This window comes from Dermacentor albipictus, chromosome 5 (genome assembly GCF_038994185.2).
Source record: "Dermacentor albipictus isolate Rhodes 1998 colony chromosome 5, USDA_Dalb.pri_finalv2, whole genome shotgun sequence".
NCBI lineage: Eukaryota > Metazoa > Arthropoda > Arachnida > Ixodida > Ixodidae > Dermacentor > Dermacentor albipictus.
The window spans coordinates 22,492,457-22,515,178 of NC_091825.1; the positions used below are offsets into that span (position 1 = coordinate 22,492,457).

The 22,722-nt window shown below is 44.9% G+C and overlaps 1 protein-coding gene across 4 annotated transcripts in view; it reads left to right on the top strand.

Annotated features, from left to right (window-relative positions):
- The window catches only part of LOC135898307 (endochitinase-like), a 112,033-nt gene that overhangs the window by 47,834 nt on the left and 41,477 nt on the right, over window positions 1-22,722 (top strand). The window lies entirely within an intron of this gene.

Here is a 22,722-nt window from a genome sequence, read left to right on the forward strand (position 1 = left end):
GTATGCTGCTAACCACCAAATCTGGTTTCGAACCGGGTAGATGCATTTTTACACAGCAAGTTAAGATTAATCTTGTTGTGCGCCTAACGTAAGGAAGTCTGTAACTATTGCGGTAGAAATAATGACCAAGCTTTCACTATGAATCGTGTACTGTGGGCGTCCGAAACTATATTGGGCGTATAACGAACGAAGTACAATTGCCGGTTACTTCTTATTGTCTTTCTACGTTTTCCAAACGCGACATTTCAGGCATCTACCGCCACGCATAACTTTGCAATTCCTGTTCGGGTACGACATATCACCAGCCCGATCATATTTTCTTAGTTGCTTACTTTCACGTGTAAAATTGTGAAAGAAGACGCTTGCACGCGCCTCCATTCCCCGAACTCGTGCCTCTTCAAAAGCAAAGGAAATAACACGCAAAATTCACTGGCGATATAGGGGTAAATGCAAAAGAAATCTATTAGCCTAACATCGAACCTCTTTTGGGCCTCAAATCCATCATTTAAAACAGGCTCACCACCTCGCGAATTGTTCTTCAGGAGGTCACTCAACACACGTCCGGCCTTTTCGAAGAGCAACGTCCCACTTTGCTCCTTCATTTCCATGTATTTATCATTTCTGTAATTCAATTAAGAAGTACACATAATTTCCCCTAAGTGGCACTTCGGGTCATTGCTTGTTAGCTTCTTATGATCTGACTATAAATAATATTACGACATTATCGGTAGATACCCGAGAGACGAGCCACCGCGAGAACAACGACGAAGTGGGTCTGTGCCCTTGGCGCGAGCGAATGTGGGCTTGGCGCTCTGGCTCCAGTCCAGTGTAAATAGCCTGTAAATAGCGTCTTTCGTCTGTGTCTTTCTACACGTAACATTCTGGTGGAGGTCAGCGATCCCCGTCCTCGCCATGGAACTTCGGAGTGGTCGGTACATCGAGCTTGTCACCATGCCTCCCGGTGACGAGTCCGCCTCTGCAACGGCTTCGGCTGGTTTGACTGCTCCAATCGTCACGGTTGCTCAACATCGCGACCCTGGTGTGTTCTCTGGCCTGGAAGGACAGAACGTTGACGAATGGATCAAGCTATATGAACATGTCAGTGCTAATAACAGGTGGGACCCAACAATTATGCTCGCCAATGTCATCTGTTATCTTGGCGGCACCCCACACGTGTGGTACCAGACGCATGACGACGAGATAAGCAGTTGGGACACTTTCAAAGAAAAGCTACGGGAACTGTTCGGTGACCCCATTGGCCGCAAGGTTGCCGCGAGAAAGGCTCTTGCGTCTCGTGTTCAGACATCTACAGAGCCGTACGTTTCATACATCTTCGACGTCTTGGCTCTATGTCGCAAAGTTGACGATGCTATGGCTGAATCAGATAAAGTGTCCCATGTTCTAGAAGGCATCGCCGACGACGCTTTCGATTTTCTTGTTTTCGACAACGTCTCGACAATCGACGTCATCATTAAAGAATGCCGTCGCCTTGAACAAGCCAAGAGCCGCCGTATCACGCACCACAGCACGTGGCTACCCAACACTGCTGCTACGTCGACATGTGAGGGTCGACGGCGTCAGACCAGGACCTGTGATGACGTCACCCGTATTGTTCGCCGCGAGCTCGAGGCCGCCTGTTCGCCAACTTTCTCCAGGACGCCTCCCGATCCACCAGCAACCACCATTGCCATGATTCAGGCCGTAGTCAGGCAGGAATTTGAGAACATGGGTCAGAACTCCGTGTGTTCAACATCTACAATCAGCGTTCCCCAGTTCCCTACCGGCCCTGCTCGTCCCCGACAGTCCTTGTCTACAACATCTCGCCGCAACCCATACGAATGGCGTACCCCTGATGACAGACCAATCTGCTTCCAGTGCTGTCGCATCGGCCACGTCGGTCGTCACTGCCGCAACCGATGGCCACCGCCTCCTCGGACATACGCCGCCACTTATTCCCGCACCTTTGGACCTTCTGTTACCTATGCCACCCGCCATGAACCCACTGCCGCTGATGCCCCTGCTCCGAACCTCCGCTACAGCCGCTCGCCCTCACCTCGACGCCATCAGTCTCGTTCTCCCCAACCCCGTCGCGTCTCTTCCCCTCCTATCGCCTCCCGGGCCCAGCCGGAAAACTAGGCACTGCTGCTTCTGGAGGTGAAGCTGCGTTGTCGACACTGCCCTCAAATCCTCTGCTCACGTTAAACACGAACCAAAACTTTCTTGCCGTTGACGTTGATGGCTATCCTGTCACGGCACTCATCGATACAGGGGCACATCTTTCTATTATGAGAACTGCCTTCCGACGACGACTGAACAAGCTCCTCACACCAGCGTCGGCAGGCGTCGTCCGCGTTGCGTATGGCGGTACTGTTCCTTACATCGGCATGTGTACGGCACGTGTTAGCATCGCCAGCCACCACACTCCTGTCCTCTTCACCGTGATTCCTCATTGCCCCCACGACCTCATTCTCGGCCTCGATTTTCTCTTCGCGCATTCTGCTTTTATTTACTGCTCTGCCAGTGCACTTCGCCTTCAGTTGCCAATTCTCGCAGAACCTTCTGACGCACCCCAGTGCCGCCTACGCCCCACCGGCCTTATTCGCCTGCCGCCAAAATCAATAGCCTATATTGAACTCTTGTCTTCCCCACCAGTCCCTGATGGCGAGTACCTCCTCACTCCTCTGCCCCACATTCCACTACAGTATGACGTTACCGTGCCTCACAGTATACTTACTATTACTGCGAACCACACTCGCATACCCATCTTTAACTGTGGATTGGCAAAGCAAATTCTACCGCAAAATATTTGTGTTGCCAACGTTGTCTCGGCGACCATCACGTGGCAGCGTTATCAACCGATGCGTCTTGCGAGCTGAGCAGACCCATCTTCCCGGGCCGCCGATCCCAAGATACAGAGAATGGTTGCGGCGGACCTGTCTTCTGCGCAGGCGGAAGACCTTTACCAAGCATTATTGTCCTACAGAGATATTTTCGACTTCGACGATCGCCCTTTAGGCCCGACGCTCGCGGTCAAGCATCGGATTCTTACTGGCGATGCTACTCCTATCCACCGACGACCGTATCAAGCTTCTGTGTCGGAACGCCGAGTAATTCCCAGTGAAGTTAACAAAATGCTGGACAAAAACATCATCGAGCCTTCTTCGAGTCCCTGGGCGTCACCTGTAGTGTTGGTTAAGAAGAAGGATGGCACGTGGCGCTCCCGTGTCGACTACCGTGTAGACTACAACATTTCTAAGAAGGACGTCTACCCGCTCCCACGTATAGAAGACGCCCTTAACTGCCTCCGTGGTTCCAGCTATTTCTCTTCTATCGTACTTTGATCTGGATACTGGAAGATTGCTGTTGACGATATCGGCAGAGAAAAAACCACGTTCATCACACCTGATGGCCTATACCGATTTAAAGTAATGCGGTTTGGATTATGCAACGCCCCTGCCACCTTTGAGCGTATGATAGACTCCTTGCTCCGTGGTTTCAAATGGTCCACTTGACTCTGCTACCCCGACGACGTCATCGTCTTCTCGCCCACGTTCGACACTCACCTTGAGCGTCTAACAGCTATACTTGATGTATTTCGAAAGGCCAAGCTGCAACTTAACTCGTCCAAATGTCGTTTCGGCCACCACCAAATTACTGTTCTGGGCCACCTCGTTGATGCTTGCAGAGTACAGCCTGATCCCGACAAAACTCGCGCTGTCCAAGACTTTCCAGTTCCGAACACAGCCGCAGACGTTTGAAGTCTTGTCGGGCTATGCTCGTACTTTCGTCGCTTTGTTCAAGATTTTGCGGCAATTGCTAGACCCCTTACTAATCTTTTGAAAAAAGGCGTACGATTCTCGCGTGGTACTGCAGAAGCCGCCGCCTTCTCTCGTCTCGTCACACTTGTCTCCTCAGCACCTATTCTCGCCCGCTTCGACCCTGATGCCCCTACAAAATTGCGTACAGATGCCAGCGGTTATGGCGTAGGTGCCGTCTTAGCCAAGCGTCAGCGTGGCCAGGATTGCGTTATTGCTTATGCAAGCCTCCTCCTCACATCATCGGAGCCCACCTATTACATCACGGAACGAAAATACCTTGCTGTAGTCTGGGCGGTTGCGAAGTTCCGTCCATACCTCTACGGTCGCCCATTTTCCGTAGTCACTGACCATCATGCTCTCTGCTGGCTGTCATCCCTAAATGATCCTACAGGCCGGCTTCGTAGACGGGCTTTGAGACTACAAGAATTTTCGTATTCTTTGCTCCACAAGTCCGGCCGCCTGCACCAAGACTCTGACAGCCTGTCGCGTTACCGTGTTGACGACTCTGACTCCTCCAATATTCCCAGTGCTGCTTGTCTATTCTCTGTGTCGCAGCTGCTTCATTTCGCCGACGAGCAACGTCGTGACGCCAATATCAGAGGACCCATCGACTGTTTCGAACACTCTCCGGCCGACGCCACTGTACGCCTCTTCGTCCTCCGCGACGGTACTCTGTACCGTCGTAACCTTCATCCGGACGGCTCCGAGTTCCTGCTTCTAATACCTAAACACCTCCGTTCATCCGTTCTAGAAGACCTCCACGACGCACCAACGGCAGGACACCTCGGCGTATCTCGAACCTATGACCGTGTACGTCGCCGTTTTTTCTGGACGGGCCTTGCCCGTTCCGTACGACGTTACGTCACCGCTTGTCAACTGTGCCAATGACGCAGGAAGCCTTCCCAGTCCCCCGCTGGTTAGCTGCAGCCACTCGGCATCCCCGCCGAGCCCTTCCATCGTGTTGGCTTAGACCTTCTCGGCCCATATCCGGAATCTACATCAGGAAACAAATGGGTTGCCGTCGCGGCTGACTACGCAACCCGCTACGCCGTTACCCGCGCTCTTCCGACCAGTTGCGCGACTGACGTTGTGGACTTCCTTCTACATGATATCATTTGGATGCATGGTGCTCCACGTCAATTGCTAACAGACAATGGCCGTACGTTTTTGTCGAAAGTCATTGACAACATCATGCGGGCCTGCTCCATTCAGCATAAATTTACTACCTCCTACCACCTTCAAATGAACGGCCTCACTGAGCGTTTGAACCGCACCCTTACAGACATGCTATCCAAATACGTTTCAGACGACCACCGTGACTGGGACCGGGCTCTTCCCTACATTACTTTTGCACACAAATCTTCCCGCCTCGAAACTGCCGGCTTTTTTCCGTTTTACCTCTTGCATGGCCGTGAACCGACGCTACTACTAGACACCATGCTTCCGTCCACCACAGCTTCAACTAGCGCTTATGCCCGTGATGCAATCGCCCGTGCTGACCATGCTCGTCAACTTGCGCGCGTTCGTCTACAAGTCTCTCAAGAAAATCAGAAGCGACGCTACGACCTCCGTCACCGTGATATCCATTTTGCGCCCGGCACCCTCGTGTTGTGAGAAACTGCTTTCCTGTTATACCGGCCCATATCGCGTGCTCCGCCAACTGACCGATGTCACCTATGAAATTGTTCTAGCAACGCCCACTACGTCTACCGGTGTGACATTGTCCGGTGTAACCAGTGTAACCAGTGTAACCCCGTGTAACCGGTGTAACCAGTGACATTGTCCATGTCACCCGACTCAAGCCCTACAACTCTCCACATGTCTTGGATATGTAAAAGCACCCTGACGGCGCTTTTGCCGCCGGGGGGTAGTATTACGATATTAACGGTAGATACCCGAGAGACGAGCCATCGCGAGAACGACGACGAAGTGGGTCTGTGCCCTTGGCGCGAGTGAATGTCGGCCTGGCGCTCTTGCTCCAGTCCAGTGTAAACAGCCTCTAAATAGCCTCTTTCGTCTGTGTCTTTCTACACGTAACAATATATCCACTTTTTTTTCCTCTAGGACACTTCTAATGATAATGCTTTGAAGTTTATTTGTATGTCCGGCACCTTCAAATTACTAATTATGAAACCCTGTTCTTATTCTGATATATACGATATCAAGATAAATAACAGGCTTAGAAACACTATGCAATTTCAAAAAAAATTTGCAGATCCAACGTACCTTTTGGAACCTATCTAACGAGAATATTCCTTTAAAGGTTAGGAAAGTGATGATAGCTGCATTATTTTTTGTTTTCTTAATGTCAGAACACGATCAAGCCAAATGCCTTTTGCATATCTTTCGACAACCTAGTACAACGTCTTATAACAATTTTGTAATGATCACTGACGTATTCTAGCGATTATATACGGTCATTTACTACTGCTGATGTACATTTTGAATGCACCCTTTATGCACACTTGGATTCCTTTATTACGGTACTGTAATTTCATCGATGCAGGCGTGCAACTCGTTTGTTGTTGCGTGTCTTGCGCTGCAGACTGTGGAGGGATTATCGAAAGCGGAGGCGTAGACACCGTAAAAAACGAAACGTAGGGATGCCCGTTCATTGAATTTATGCCCGCACAATCACGTGATCAATGACACCAGCTGTTCTGCATGTTAGGAGACACTCTGTGTTGTTCGCTTTGGGTAAACCGCACTTTGTCTTCATGAACCCGACAATTCAGCTGTTTTTCACCTTGCATAAATTGACGTTGAAGTAATCCGCTGTGATGACTTGAATGGTCCCGTGCTTTTCACGCTCTGTGCTACCGGGCGTAATCGCATCTGGTGCAAACTGGGCAGACACAATTTCATATTCCCCTTCACGTTGTTCCTCGTTTAGAAACAACGTTGTGATACACTCGGCTTCTAGCTTGCATTGGAGAATTCGCTAAGGCTTAGCGCCAGCGGTAAACCGAAGTTGTCTTTCTTGGGTGCGACGCTTCTTTTGCGCTAGTTTCTCTTGCGCTGTGAGGTTCTGTTCAGCTCCCATGTGCGCGAAGATTGCAATGGGCCCTTCAGCGTACCTAGCTTTTAGGGGTACGATTGCACGCGGCCGAAGATACATACTCGAAGCAGCCAATTCCCATGTACTGACCTGTAACACCATCATGGGCTCTCCTCACTGGAGTTTGTTCTGTTTTTCTGGCGAAGTGAAAATCATATGCCCATTCTCGATGCCCTCCTCAACTCAATAGTTTCATGCCTGCGTCTTAGTCATAAAGGAACTGACGCGTGCGCACGTGCTCATGCACCCCCGTGCTAATCAACATGCCACCACGCGAGTATATTATGAAATAGTTTTTTTCGCGTTGACACGATGGAGGTATGAGTGCAATTGTGGCTACATTTTTAGTGCATCATGCTGCCGTTCTGGGGGACCGACGTTTGGTCCTATTATCGGCCACATCATCATCATCCTCACCATCATCAGAATATTTTATGTGCACTGCAGGACGAAAGCCTCTCCCGGCGATTCCAACTAGCACCCACGAATTTCCTAATTTCATCGTACCACCTAGTCTTCTGCTGTCCTCTACTGCGCTTCCCTTCTATAGCTGCCCATTCTGTAACTCTAATGCTGCAATGGTTGTTGAACCTGCGCAATACATGACTTGGCCAGCGCCGCTTCTTTCTCCTATGTCAATTAGATCATCGGCTATACCTGTTTGTTCTCTGATCAAAACCGCTCTTTTTCTTTCTCTCAAGGTTATTCCTATATTTATTCGTTCCATCACTCTTTGTGCGGTCCTTGACTTGTTCTCAAGTTTCTTTGTCAGCCTCCAAGTCTCTGCCCAATATGTCAGCACCGGTAAAATGGACTGATTGTACATCTTCCTTTTCAATGATAATGGAAAGCTTCCAGTCAGCAGCTGACAATGTATGCCGTATGCTATACAACCCATTTTAATTCTTCTAGGAATTTCCTTCTTATGATCAGGGTTCCCTGTTATTAGTTGACCTAAGTAAACCTACTCCTTCAAAGACTCTAGAGGTTGACTGGCCACCCCGAACCCTTATTCCCTGGCCCGGTTATTCATCGTTATCTTTGTCTTCTGCATCTTAATCTTAAACCCCACTCTTACGCTTTGTGTATTAAGGTCCTTCAACGTTTGTTGTAATTCCTCCCCAGTGCTGCTGAATAGGCAGATGTCATGGGCAAACCAAACGTTGCTGAGGTATTCGCAGTCGATGCTTACTTTAAGCCTTCCGAGTTTAATAGCTTGAAAACTTCTTACAAGCAAGCAGTCAATAGCATTGGAGAGATTGTGTCTCCCTGTCTGAGCGCTTTCTTTAAAGGTATCCTCCTGCTTTCCTTGTATTGAATTAAGGTAGCTATGGCACCTCATTAGATATTTTCCAAGGTATTTACGTAAGCGGTCTGTACTCCTCGATTATGTATGCCTCTATGACTGCTGGTATCTCTTCTGAATCAAATGTCTTTTCGTAATCTGCGCAAGCCATATATAAAGGCTCATTGTACTCTACGTATTTGTCAATTACCCGATTGATGACATGACTGTGATCTATTATAGAGTATGGCATCCTGAAACCTTCCTGTTCCACAGTTGACTAAAGTCCAGTGTTGCCCTCATTTTATTGGACATTATCTTGGAGAATATTCATTATCATACCGGGAGTACAGTCATGGGTCTATAATTTTCCAATTTTTCAACATCTCCCCTTTTGTGGATTAGTGTAATGTTTGCATTCTTTCAGGTTTCTGGTACTCTTGCAGTCGATAGACACTTCGTATAGATAGCCACCAGTCTTCCAGGCATTATGTCTCCGCCATCTTTCTTTAAATCGACTGTTATTATATCTTCTCCGGTCACTCTTACTGATTTCATGCCCACCATGGTTGCTCAGTGGCTATGGTGTTAGGCTGCTGAGCACGAGGTCGTGGGATCGAATACCGGCCACGGCGGTTGCATTTCGATGGAGGCCAAATGCGAAGGCACCAGTGTACTTAGGTTTAGGGTAACCCCGGGCAATCGAAATTTCCGGAGTCATCCACTACGGCGTGCCTCATAGTCAGAAAGTAGTTTCAGAAAGTATTTGGCGCGTAAAACCCCATAATTCATTTCATGTCCAACAGGGCCCTCGTTTCTAGATAGTTTTCTAGCCCTCGTTTAGATAGGTTTCTGACCTATCTAACGATGAGGTCAGAAACCTCATCGTTAGATATAAGAGGAGTTTATGTATCATGTTCATTATAGTTTCAAATGGCGCTATCCTGAGTCCTCAGGGCACTATATTGGTCAGTATGGCATTCTTCTGCTGCTGTTACTATATCTTCGAGATTCCCTTTGATATTACTTTGCTTATCTTTCAGTGCATAGATCTTGGTTTGTCCTATTCCAACTTTCCTTCTCGCTTATTTCAGGCTGCGTCCATTTCTTACGGCTTTTTTAGTTTTTCTCAGGTTATAATTTCAAATATCACTTATTTTTGCCTTGTTGATCAGCGAGTGTCGTCTATTTTGTTGTTGAGCAGCGAGTGTCGTCTATTCCTGCTTGTCTTCACTGTGTCCGTGTTTGTGCGCTGCTTCACCAGCAAGGTCCTTGTTGATCAGTTTGACAGCTCCGGGAATTCTATCTTAGGTCTTGATTTGGACACTTTCATTCTTCGTCGTCTCTTCATTAGGTCCTTTATTAGTTGAGAGACCTTGCGTTCTGGTTGCCTTGATGTCATGCCTCGCACTTCAATTGCTGCCTCTGAAGCTAGCTTAGTTGCGGTTTCATTCGTCACCTCTATGTCATCTTCATCACTCTGTTGAAAGGCTGCATATTTGTGTGCGAGCACTAGCCTCTATTAATCTGCTTTTACTCTTACTGCCTCTAGGTTGACCTGGTTCTTCTTGACCAACTTTACTCTTTCTCTCTTCAAATAGAGGTGAATGGTAGCGCTGACTTACCTATGATCACTGCACTTTACCCTACCCATCACTTCTACATACTGTATTATGCTGGGATCGGCAAAAATTATGAGATCAATTTAATTTCTTGTTTCACCATTAGGGCTTTTCCAGGTACACTTTCTGTTGCTACGCTTCTTGAAAAAGGCGTTCATTATTCTCAGCTTATTCCTTTTTGCGAATTAACCAGCATCTCTCCTCTAGCATTCTGAGAATCGACGCCGTAGTTGCCAATTGCTTGTTCACTAGCCTGCTTTTTCCACATTTTTGCATTGAAGTTGCCCATTACTACAAAATACTGAGTTTGCACTTTTCTCATCACTAATTCAACATCTTCATAAAACTGACCTACTTTATCATCATCGTGACTGTATGTTGGAGTGTAGGCTTGTACTACCTCTAATTTATATCTGTTATTAAGTTTGATTACGACTACTGCTACCCTCTCAATAATGCTGTAAAATTTATCAATGTTGCCTGCTTATGCCCTTGTGCATTAGGAATCCTTCCCCATTTATATGTTAACTGGGAGACTTCTATAGCAGAGGATATGGCCGTTACTCGGCACTGTACAAGTCTCACCAGTTCTAATCTCGCTAAGGCCAATGAAATCCCAAACAATCTTTGATATTTCTTTTAAGAGTCCTGCTAACCTAACCTCACTCGACACACTTCGGCTGTTAAAGGTTGCAAGGTCAGGTTCTGTTGGCGGCTTGTCCAGGTCCAGAGATTCTTAGCGCCCTCTGCTGCATTACAGGTCTGACCACCACCTTGGTCAGGTGCTTCGCCGCTGCTAGGGACTAGGGGCCATGGGTTAATTGTACGAATCATCAGGGAGGGGGTGGCCAAATACTGCAGCCGGAAGGCCAATTGCTGTTCTGGTGAGGGAGTGTCTTTGTTGAAGCTTAGTGAGCCTTCCTAATTTGGTTGTATCTGGATTAGTATAGCCCCACTCGCTCTCGACATCTTTTGCCGAGTGTCAGGCGTCACCCCAAGCCTGCAGGTGTAGTGCACTTGAGGAGGTCGAAGTCAGGCATACCATCGTTGAAAAAAAGAGGATTCGAACTTTAGAGTATCGTAACTGAGCATTCGACATAGCTCAGTCAGATACTCCTGCAGGCGGCGAGGCTACCTCATTGTCGAGAAGTATAGTAGTAAATGTAGATGAAAGGATTGGATGCAAATACGATCGTTCTGATGTGATGAAAATCTGTGTGTTCACATTACAAGTGGTGGTGTCACAACTTGCATTTTCTTTATCTGTGCGTAAATACTGTAAAACTTCTCGTCACGTTTCTCTGTGGCCCTCCCCTTCGTTGTGCTAGTGCAGTTCAGCCCTCCAGTGTTTGCACTGCGCGCGTTTTGATTAATGGCATCCTTCACCACATTCAGTTCGTCGTGCTGTCTTCGTGTACCTACAATGATATTGGAATGGAACTTTCTGTCCTCCGCATTAGATTCCATCTTATGCCATCAGCGAACTATTCATACGACGGACACTGAATCGTCGTCTGCTGTCGATGCTCATAGCCTACGTTTAGTCACATCTACCGGCTGTTTCATTCCCGCGGGCAATGAGCATATCCTCGCACTGACTTCGGACACTATTGTTAATATTGATGTGTTCCTTGCACCGAGCAGTCACTGCATTTCTGGTAGGCTTAGCCTTACTCCTAGCCTGGTGCGGTTTCAGGACGGTAGAGCATTAGCCGCTGTTCGCAACCCTACTTCTTCGCCAGTTCTGCTCTCCCAGGGCGCTATTGTGACATGCTCTAGTAACACCGAACCTCTTTCGCTGGTACCGTTTCACACCGAATCACCACCTTTGTCTACCACAACTGATTATCATACTGCTGACGCTGCTTTAACGGCCGTGATAAATCTCGATCTGACGACTGCGCAGAAAGAAGACCTTTTGGCACTCCTACAAAAACACAGCGCCTTATTTGACGTTCACTCCAAGCTCCTAGGGCGCATTTCCGTCGCAGTACATCACAACGAAACCGAAGGCAGTTCGATTGTGCGCCGCCGCCTGTATCGTGTGGCTTTCGCAGAAAGGAAAGTCACTGCAGATAACGTTGATCACATGCTCAAAAGAGACATCATTCGGCCATCGTTCACTTCTTGGTCGTCTCCTTTTGTACTGGTTCGCAAGTAATACGGCTCTGTACGATTTTACGTCGATTATCGAGCCCTTAATAAGATCACGCGCAAAGACGTCTATCCGATGCCAAGAATCGATGATGGCATTGACACCCTCCAGGGTGCAGAATATTTCTCTAGTCTAGACCTCCGACCCGGATACTTCCGAATCCCTACGCACGAAGCGGAAAAGGGCAAGACAGCCATTGCAACCCCAGACGGACTTTACGAGTTCGACGTCATGCGCTTCGGTTTATGCAATGCTCCTGCATAATCTGAACGCATGATCGACACAGTTTTACGTGGCCTTAAGTGGAAGACCTGTCAGTGCTATTTAGATGACACCGTATTTTTTCTACAACTTTTCGTCAGCACCTTGAGCGTTTGGACGACGTTTTCACATGCATTTCCAACGCTGGGCTCGAACTCAACACACAGGAATGCCATTTTGCCAGAAAGACAAAGTGTTGGGTTACCTTATCAGCAAGGATGGCGTTCGACCAGATCTCGAAAAAGTTGCTGCTGTACTTCGCTTCCCTCGCCCTGAAAATCAAAAACAATTAAAAAGTTTCTTGGGCCTGGCATCATTCTTCCGCCACTTCATCAGTCATTTTGCTGCCGTGGCGTCACCGCTGCACAAGTTGTTCATGTCGGGCACTGATTTCCCTTGGACAGATGACTGCGAACTTTCTTTTCAAGCCCACAAGCAAGCATTAACCACCGACCCCATCCTCTGTCACTTCGATGAGAACGCACCAACTTGTTGGCGCACCGACGCTAGTGGCCATGGGATAGGTGCTGTCCTTCTACAGCGTGATACCACCTCACGAGAGAGAGAGAGTTGTTACCTATGCCAGTCGCGCACTAACGGCTGCCGAAAAGAACTACTCGATCACAGAACAGAAATGTCTCGCAGTAGTTTGGGCGATCCGAAAATTTCGATCACATCTTTACGGATGCCACTTCACGGTCATAACCGACCACCACGCCTTATGCTGGTTGTCGTCAATCAAAAATTTGTCTGGAGGCCTTGGTCGCTGGGTGGTCCGCTTACAAGAGTGCGACTTTGACGTTGTCTACAAGTCTAGTAAAAAGCATCAAGATACGGACGCTCTCTCGCTGCCCGCTGCCACTATTATCTTCAAGTACATCTCTCTTTTATAGGGAGGTCGTGATGTCACGATGGGCTATTATAGGTTGTATCTATTTAAAATCCTGCTTCTTCAAAAAAAAACATTTAGTTAGAAGTACGCCTTGTCGGTCGTACATGTTCCTCTTTTAATCCGCGTCTTCGTAGCGCTCCTTTCTTCAAGTATCTCTCCATTGCTCGCCACTTGATGATGAGACTAAGTCGCCACTCCCGTTATCTAGCGGTTACTGACTCGTTATGTTCCAATCGCGTCACTGAGTTCGCCTCGTGTCAACGTTCTGACCCCTACTGCAACAACATTATCCAACGCCTCTGCGGAACTACTTCTGCACCAAATGCCAGATTACGTCGACAAGTGCGACTATTTAAGCTTGACAACGATGTGCTGTACCGCTACATTTACAACTCCGACGGGCACCGCTGGGTACCTATTCTTCCACGTTCGATGCGCAAAGAAGTCCTTGAAGCCTTTCATGACGCTCCATCTGCTGGCCATTTGGGTTTCCACAAAACATACCACCATGTTAGGAGCCGTTTCTTTTGGTCAGGCGTGTCTACTTTTGTGGCCAAGGACGTCGCTTCTTGCGTCCAGTGTCAACGGTGGAAACGACCGAGTTCTCCTCCTGCTGGGCTTTTACAGCCCATCCCAAGTCCTGAGACACCGTTTGCCAACGTTGGGATAGACCTAGTCAACCCTCTGCCCACAACGCCGGCAGGTCATCGATGGATCGTGACAACTGTGAACCAGCTCACACGTTACGCAGAGACCACTCCTCTACGCTCTAGTTTGGCCTCCGACGTTGCCACCTTCTTTCTGGATGTCATTGCGCTGCGTCATGGTGCACCTCGTGTACGGTTAAGCGACGGCGGCAAGACTTTCATGTCAACAATGATCGCAGAAGTACTCGGAGCTTGTGGCGCAGTTCATAAGACGACATCCGCATATCACGCACAAACAAATGGCTTAACCGAGCGATTTAATCGCACACTAATAGATATGATATGAATGTATATGGGGCCAAACCACGACAACTGGGACAAACTTTTGCTTTTTGTGACTTTTGCTCACAATACCGCTATCCAATGAACTAAAAGGTAGTCACCTTTCTACCTAGTTTAGGGCCGTTCACCGACATTCACCACCAACGCCGATTTCTTCAATGCCCCAACTAACACCTCGGCCAGTATACCCGAGCAGTTTGTCTCGAGACTTGAGGAATGCCGTCAACGTGCTCGCTTCAACACAGAAGTCAGTCAGCTAGATCGCAAGGAAGGTTACGACATCTCTCTTCGTGCCGTCTCCTTTCGTCCTGGAGAGGAAGTGCTCCTTTGGACGCTCATTCGTACACCCGGTTTGTGTGAGAAGATTGAATGCCGCTTCTTTGGACCTTACATTATTAATGAACAAACATCCCCCGTGAACTATCCCCTTATAAAAATGAACGTTAACATTCTTTAGAACTCCTACCAACTTTCTATTTACTTTATTGACAGTCTATTTACATTTACATTCTAGTAACATTTGTTCATACACAGTCAAAAGACTTCCTTCTTACTTTTGTATAAAGAATATTTTCAATACACCGTTAACAGACTTTCTTCTTACTTTTGTATAAAGAATATTTTCAATACACTGTTAACAGACTTCCTTCTTACTTTTGTATAAAGAATATTTTCAATACACCGTTAACAGACTTTCTTCTTACTTTTGTATAAAGAATATTTTCAATACACTGTAAACAGACTTTCTTCTTACTTTTGTATAAAGAATGTTTTAAATACACCGTTAAAAGGCTTCCTTCTTACTTTTGTATAAAGAATATTTTCAATACACTGTTAACAGACTTTCTTCTTACATTTGTATAAGGAATGTTTTAAATACCCCGTTAAAAGACTTCCTTCTTATTTTTGTATAAAGAATATTTTTAATACACCGTAAAAGACTTCCTTCTTACTTTTGCACATAGAATATTTTAAGGTCCCCATCAACATGTATTTTTCTAGCTTTTGTCTCTATAACCACTTTAGTAGTGCGTCACAAGGCTCGTTACTTTTGTGTAAAGAATGTTTTACTATACGTCATCGAACTATATTTTTTTGTTTGAAGGACATGTATCCTCAGTAGGTCCACAGCTCGTACTGTTTGCCGAAAAATATTTAGAATGGGAAGTAACTTGAGAGTTTTTGATAAATTTTTCTAACACACATTAATGCCTACATATGACATACTCAGGAGTCAAGCTCTTTGTTTTAAATCATAGTCCCAATCCAAGTCGGTAGCGAATTGTTGACGGAGTGCTACTAAAATGTTTAAAGAAATATCTTCGCAAACTGTTAGAACTAATCTTTCTAAAGGTTCTACGGGACTACGTGAGCGTGCGGTGACGTCAGCACACTCCGAGAAAATTTGCTTGCGCTACACCACCTGACCGGTTTGATAGCGGACTACTGTGCAGGCCGCGCACCAATTGCAGAGCTTTATCCCGACCTTCGGGCTGGTTAATTAAAGGCCGATTTACGCTTGAGCCGTGACGCGTGCGGTCGTGCAGAAAACTGTACATTTCACCCACTGGTTCACAAATTTTGGCATACACTGGGCTCGCACATGCAGTGTAAACCGAAATGTCTGTACCAGTCTACGAAATGTGCAAATTTTCACCCGACCACACGCGTGCGGGCAGGCAGGTGGTGTTGCGAGGGGCTGGAGCGCAAATTTGCCCTTACCACACACTGCTATTGCAATGCCACCAATTAGCTTTGCAACGAGATAATAAGGCCAGTGCATTCTGCGATATAAATAGTACGCCCTAAGCTCGAACGTGTCAGCATAGTAGTGTCAAGATATTAGTTAAAAAGAATAAAAAGAGCCGAAACTCAGGGTAACACGGCGCTGGAACGTTGCCGCTCAAATGTCCAAAAGGCTGCAAAATACAGCTGCTGCTGAGTGAGAGCAAGTACTGACCTGAGAAGCGCACAGTTCGAATAGAAAGAAAAGCTGAACTCTGTGCAAGTAACACCTTTCTGTGAAAAAATAATTAAATTACCCTTACTGTATAAAAAATGTAGCTTTCTACGCGTTCCTATTCGCACGCTTTCGTCCCTTCCTCCTACTGACGGCTCCTGCACATTAAAGGAAATGGACATTGCATCAAAGTGAAGGCAAAGTAACTATGTCAACTGATGTGCTTTATGGCGATGGTAGCTTGCTGTGTGTGAAAACAGATAGAAAAGAAATAATGATGCACTCTTAACATTCAGTGATCTTGCTCCACAACACGGCGACAAAATTTTGAGTTCCGACAACGGGTCATCATGACATCCGTAATAATGGCATTCCGTATACCAAGAGCCAGGATATCAAAGGCCATGCTTTTGCCGTGCTTCGGGCGTCTGAAAACTGCTAACGTCATAGCCGCCACGCTTTGGACATGTATTTGACTATAAAAATAGTACTACAATGTGCTTCACCGCTGGGCGCTAGGGAGCAAAGCTTTGTCTTTGAAAGCAGCAAGTGCTAAAGGATGCTCTTGCGCAAAATAGAATAACCACATAATTTACCCAATATGATATTTTTCTATGTTTATTACATTTCAAGAAAAAAGTCGGTTTTCAGAACAATAATTGTCTAGAAAGATAAAACTATACAGCCCCTAAATGCCCAACAAATTGACCCGGCTGTCTTGTCAGTTTTTTTTTTTTTTTTGTCAACGTCGCGTCGGCCATGAGGTGCATTCCTCCCTCTACGTGCAGTTCCCAGAAAGGGGTGCGTACAAAAGGCCGGCCACAACTTTCACTGAGAGGCGACGAATGTCTAGGTGCGAGTCAACCATCGCAAAGTACTGGGGAAGGGGGGGGGGCGTGTTCCGGCTTAAAGAGGGGCTTTAGTTCCGCGGCGGTCGAGGCGAAGCAGGTGGATGGAAAGAATGTAGCATGCCTCTCCCGCGCATGCGCAAAAATTTGACAGTTGGCCGAGTCGAGGCAAAGAGGGTGACTATCGCAATCGCCATCAGTTCTTTTGCGACGCCGGCATGGTACGGTCGAGCGATGTAGGTGTTTCGTGGCGTATTGTAGCAGCAATCTAGCTGTTTTTGCTGCTTTTTATTCTTATGATGTGTTGTGGCTAATTCATCAATGCAAGCCAACCAGCAAGGTGTTTGCGAAGCCCACGGTGCTTTCTTCGTTCCGTGATGTGAGCGTTTCTGGAACTTCTCTGCCAGCTGCGATGCAGTGTCGTGTGAAGTGATTCAATATTGGCACTGTCCGGGTTTTAAACTGCACAAGTAGCGAATAGCTGTTCCTCAAGACTGCTATGCGCCGAAGTTTTCTCTATCTCCAAACTATAATAAAAGGTATGTTCTTTTCCATCATTTTTCATAAACATTTTATTTTGATGTTATTTTATTTCTTCCTACGCCGCATTCTGGCAGGTTATTATAGCGCGAACTGTAACGACGTGAAATGTTTTAAGAACGATTGTCTTACATTTGTCAGCTGCCCCGCGTCATGCGGTTCGCTTGAAGTTGCTATAAACAAGAAGCGTACAAATACTTCGTTTTCACAGTGTTCGCATTGACTTAATGTGTGTTAAATATTGTCTGATCATGAAATCATTCTTTGCTCCTTCGTACTCTGGCTGCACAAGATGAGAGATAGTAAAATATTGAGCGTATAGTTTTATGGTTCACAATTACATATGTTTCAGCGACACGGTTCACAATGACGTAGGTTGCACTGGTTAGACAAGTGCGAATGTGAAAGAAAATCATTCGCGCTTGTTAACCATTGCAACCAATGTCATTGTGAACCGGTATATTTTGACACTGATATTTTGTTTTCGAGTAAAAATAAACAGTCACGTCAAATTACAGAAGCGTTCCATATAATAAGGCGTGCTTTTGCATTTGTATTCTTGAATACTGCTTGAAGCTCTGTAATCTGTTTATATAAAAATGGATGACACGTTTTGCACATGCTCGGTGCAGCTAGCTGGCGCTGTTACGTTCAGCCCTTCCAAAAATAACTAGCTGTGAGTAAGCGCTCGCGTGTCCACCGTCTCTGCGTCCGTGTCTATTGTGCGCGCTACAAGTTTCACCATGAATAAACCATTTAATTAACTTTTTGAGTGAGTAACTCATTTATGCAGATAATTGGTAGAGAAAACATTCTGGACACTTTCCTAATTTTAATAACATGTAGTAAATACAACGCAGCAAATGATATGCATTGCAATATGTTCCCAATCCTTGCCATCTCCTCTGCAAGTAAACAGGGATGACGGTTACAATTTTAGGATTCATCTGAACCTTGTTAAAAAGCTGTTCTGCGTATGTGATATGCTAACCTGAACGTGATGTTAACACTGACCATCTTGTTTCTGTGCAGGGTTGGTTCATTCTGCAAACATTCAGGACATCAGCTCTGAATGTAAAGAATACATTATAATCGATGCTTCCTAGAGATTATGCGACAGTTGCCATGCCGTAATCAACTAAGTTATTATTAATTTATTATTTTTATTGATTTCTCTACTACTTCTCTCACAATTCTGTGTGAATATTTTTTGTGTGAATAAACTTCTTTCAGTGAAAACTTGCATTTGTTTTCCATGTACATGTACCTTCTGGGTTTCATACCGCCTTTTACCAACATGTTCACGCATACTGACACATTTTTACACTGTGCTACTAGGTCGTATGTGGGACAAATGTTACTAGGGGGATAGTAAGACGTCAGTAGCAAGTACATATGCACATGGAAGTAAAATATTGCCAGAGTGTTACTAAAGAGCCAAAAGACTTGTGTTGGTTGGCGGTTAGTAGAATGTTTACAGACCATCTATGAACATGCTTGAATTGAAGTACGGTAGCCAATTCTTGATAGGGTCCAATTCTTGATAGAATCCAATTCTTGATAAGATGTTACTAGGTTGTATAAAGACATGTACGTGTTAATAGGTGATTGGTAGGAAGTTGGCAGAACGTTTACAAACATTGTTCAATTGGAAGAAAGTTAATACGGCATATAAAGAAAGCTTGCTAATAGGGGATCGGTAGGAAGTCAACAGAAAATATATGAACATTTTTCTTTTGAAAGAATGTTAATATAGTGTATAAAGAAAGCTTGTTAATAGGGGATCGGTAGGAAGTCCACAGAAAATATATGAACATTTCTCTTTTGAAAGAATGTTAATATGGTGTATAAAGAAAGTTTGTTAATAGGGGATTGGTAGGAATTTAACAGAAAATATATGAACATTTCTCTTTTGAAAGAATGTTACTAGGGTGTATAAAGACAAATGTTCATAGGAAATTGGTAGGAAGTTTAAAGACATCCTATGAACATGTTTCTATTGGGAGTTGGTGGCCAATTGTTTCTAGGATGTTACTAGAGAGTTGGTAGGATTGTATAAAGACATTTGGTAGAATTTCAATTGACTGTTGGTAGGTTCTAGTAACAAAAGTCTATAGACTGTCTAAAAAATGTTGCTAGAAATTTTTATAAGGGTCGCATTACTCCGGTAGACGTTTGTTCGGACAATCGTTATCGTGGTTCAGAGATCGTTCACGTTTCGCGCCTAAAAACAATTCGTTCGGCGTTTCCCTCCAGGCTAATTCGCGCCCTGACTGGCCGCTTGCACGCGCGAGGGAATTAGTGTGAGCATTATTAATTTGCATAGTTATATTATAACCTTGAGATTAAGGGCGTTGCGGAAACTCCTAATGAGTGTTTAATCAATGTCCTTGCTAAAATAGGTGCGGCCATCAGTGAACCCGTCTCCGCCAGCGATATAGACGTAATTCACAGGGTGGCAACCAAAAACAAAACAAAGAAGACCATTGTTGTACAGTTTATGAAGAGCGAAAAGTGACACAAAGTTTTAGAGAAGGCAACGAAAACAAAACTTCCGAACAGAAACCTGGGTTTGTCACTTGAAGCTTCCGAAACAGAGGCAAATTTGCCTGTTTTCGTAAATGAACACCTGTGCCAACTTTTGAAGAGCTTGTTTCGTATGGCAGTCGCAACGCAAGCGCGAACATGGCTGAAAGTTTGTCTAGGTCGAAAAAGGTAGCATTTTTGCCCGTCGTGATGAAGCATCAGACGTTGTGGCAATAAGACGCGAGAGCCATCTGGACAAGATCACCGCTACAGGATAAGAGTGCGCATGCTAGGCGCGAACACTACGATTTTCCAGCATGTGCAAACATGGCTACCGATTGTGTGCTACCTCAGGGCATACGCGGTATCACATGTCACAATCACATATCACATATCACAATCATGTTGCTGTACCAGGTTTTGAAATGCTGCACGAATTTAGCACCGTTACCAGTGATACAGAAATAATTTGTTTAAAGAAAAATAAGAATGGGTTCGCTCTGCTGTACAGACCGCCAAACGGCAATCTCGTCACGTTTTAATGTTCCTTGACTCTTTACTTTCTTGTGCCAATGAAACTTGATGGTTACTAACAATAGCAGGTGATATGAATATTGTTGTTGAAAAGGTCTCGAGCCGGGCGAATGCCTTTTTGTTTGTGTTGCAGAGTAATTTTTTTTCAGAATGTTATAGCAACGCCAACACGCGTTACTCTTTCAACTGCATCTGTGCTAGATTTCTTCATTACTAACTTAAATCCTAATAATGTTTTCTCAGGTGTCATAAACAGTGACATCAGTGATAACTTACCTGCTTTTTTGTATGCTTCTGCGTAACAGCGCATTGAAACAAAAGGAGTGGCCTGAACACACGTACCGGGAGATATAATCTATCCCGTTAGAAAATTTTAGGGATAAGATTGCTCAAACAGACTGGAAGGAAACATTTACTTTTAAAAACAGCAACAAGTGTTTCGAATCATTTTTAAAAATCTTCAAGAAACATTGCTTCGAGTCCTTCCCATTACGCACATACCGTAAACAAAAAAGGTTGCGTACACCATGGATCACACACGAACATATCAAGCTTATTAAGCATAATAACAAACTTTTTGACAACTTTCTTAAGTCACGTAGCATGGAAAAATTAAAAGAATTCAGAAAGTTTTGAAATAGGTTGAATAAAGATATCAAAAGATAAAAAAGCAAATATTACAAGCGTGTATTTGATAATTGCTTGCGTGATAGCGGTAAAGTGTGGAGGAAAATTAACGAGGTATTAAACAAGAGCACTAAAGATGCCACGATTCACAACCTTGTTATAAATAACAAAAGGTTGGTGGAAAGGAACAAGACAACCTTTTTACCTATTGCTTTGTTGAAGTTGGCACTAGTACATACTGTCGCGGCGCTACTAATCATATTCCGAGATTATTCCACACAATGTACTTACTGCCAACATCCATCGCTGAAGTAACAACATTGTATCAGAAGCTTAAAAATAGCCGTAGCCGTGATGTATATGATCTAGAAATAAAACCAATGAAATACGTCTTAGATTTAATTGCGCCAGCACTTACACACATATATAACGTCTCTCTTTCGACGGGAATTTTTCCAAGCAACATGCAGGTAGCAAGACTTTCAGTAATCTACAAGAATGGTGACAGAAATTGTTTAGGTAATTACCGCCCGGTGTCAATCTTGCCTGTATTCTCTAAGGGACTCGAGAAAGTGATTAATTCTCGTATTGAGAAATTTACTAGAAAATATAACGTCTTAACGGACTGCTAATTTCGTTTCAGAAAGGGACGCTGCACCGAGGCAGCACTTCTAGCTTAGAAGGAAGAAATATTAAACAATTTCGAAAATAAGTTGAAGACATTGGGTATACTCTTAGACTTTAGCAAAGCCTTCGATCGAGTCAACCATACAATATTGTTGGATAAGTTACAGCATTATGGGTTTAGTGGGACAACACTACAACTTATTAAATCTCACTAGAGTGCGCGCCATCAATACGTCGAACTAAATATGCATAAATCTCACCTACGGTCTATTGAATTAGGAGTTCCACAGGGTAGCCTACTGGGACCAATTCTTTCTGCTCTTTGTATTAATGATATCGTAAAAATATATGACGATTGTAGATATGTTAATTATGCCGATGATTGCTCGGTGCTCGGTAAGGGAAAAATAACATTGATATTGTAAGACAAAAGGGACGTGCGTTCTGTCACAACTTGCAGATTTGGTGCCAGAACAATAGGCTCATTCTTAATGAGTTAAAAACTAAGTGTGTTGTTTCGCACCCCAGGCACCTTAGAAAATATAGACGACCATACTGCTCTCGGGCCATTCAAAATTAAAATAGAAAAGTTTGTTAAAATTCTAAGTGTCATTTTCTCAGAAAACATGTCTTGGAATGAACATGTGAAAACTTTATTACCAAAATTAAGTAGAGCCGCCGGTGTATTAAGCCAGAGCCGTCACACTTTTGCAGTCAGCATTAAAAAAAATGGTATACTTTTCATTCTTTAACTCTCACTTACATTACTGCATGCTAACATGGGGAAACACGACAACATCAAACTTGCAGAAAGTCTTCTTTATTCGGAAAACAGCACTTCGATCAATAAAAAATTCATCGTTCTTTAAACACACAGAACCACTCCTTCACAAACATAAAATTCTAAAAATCTACAATATATACAAATACAAAATATTAGGAGCCTATAAAAACTCCACCTTAGGTAGGGCGAAATCATT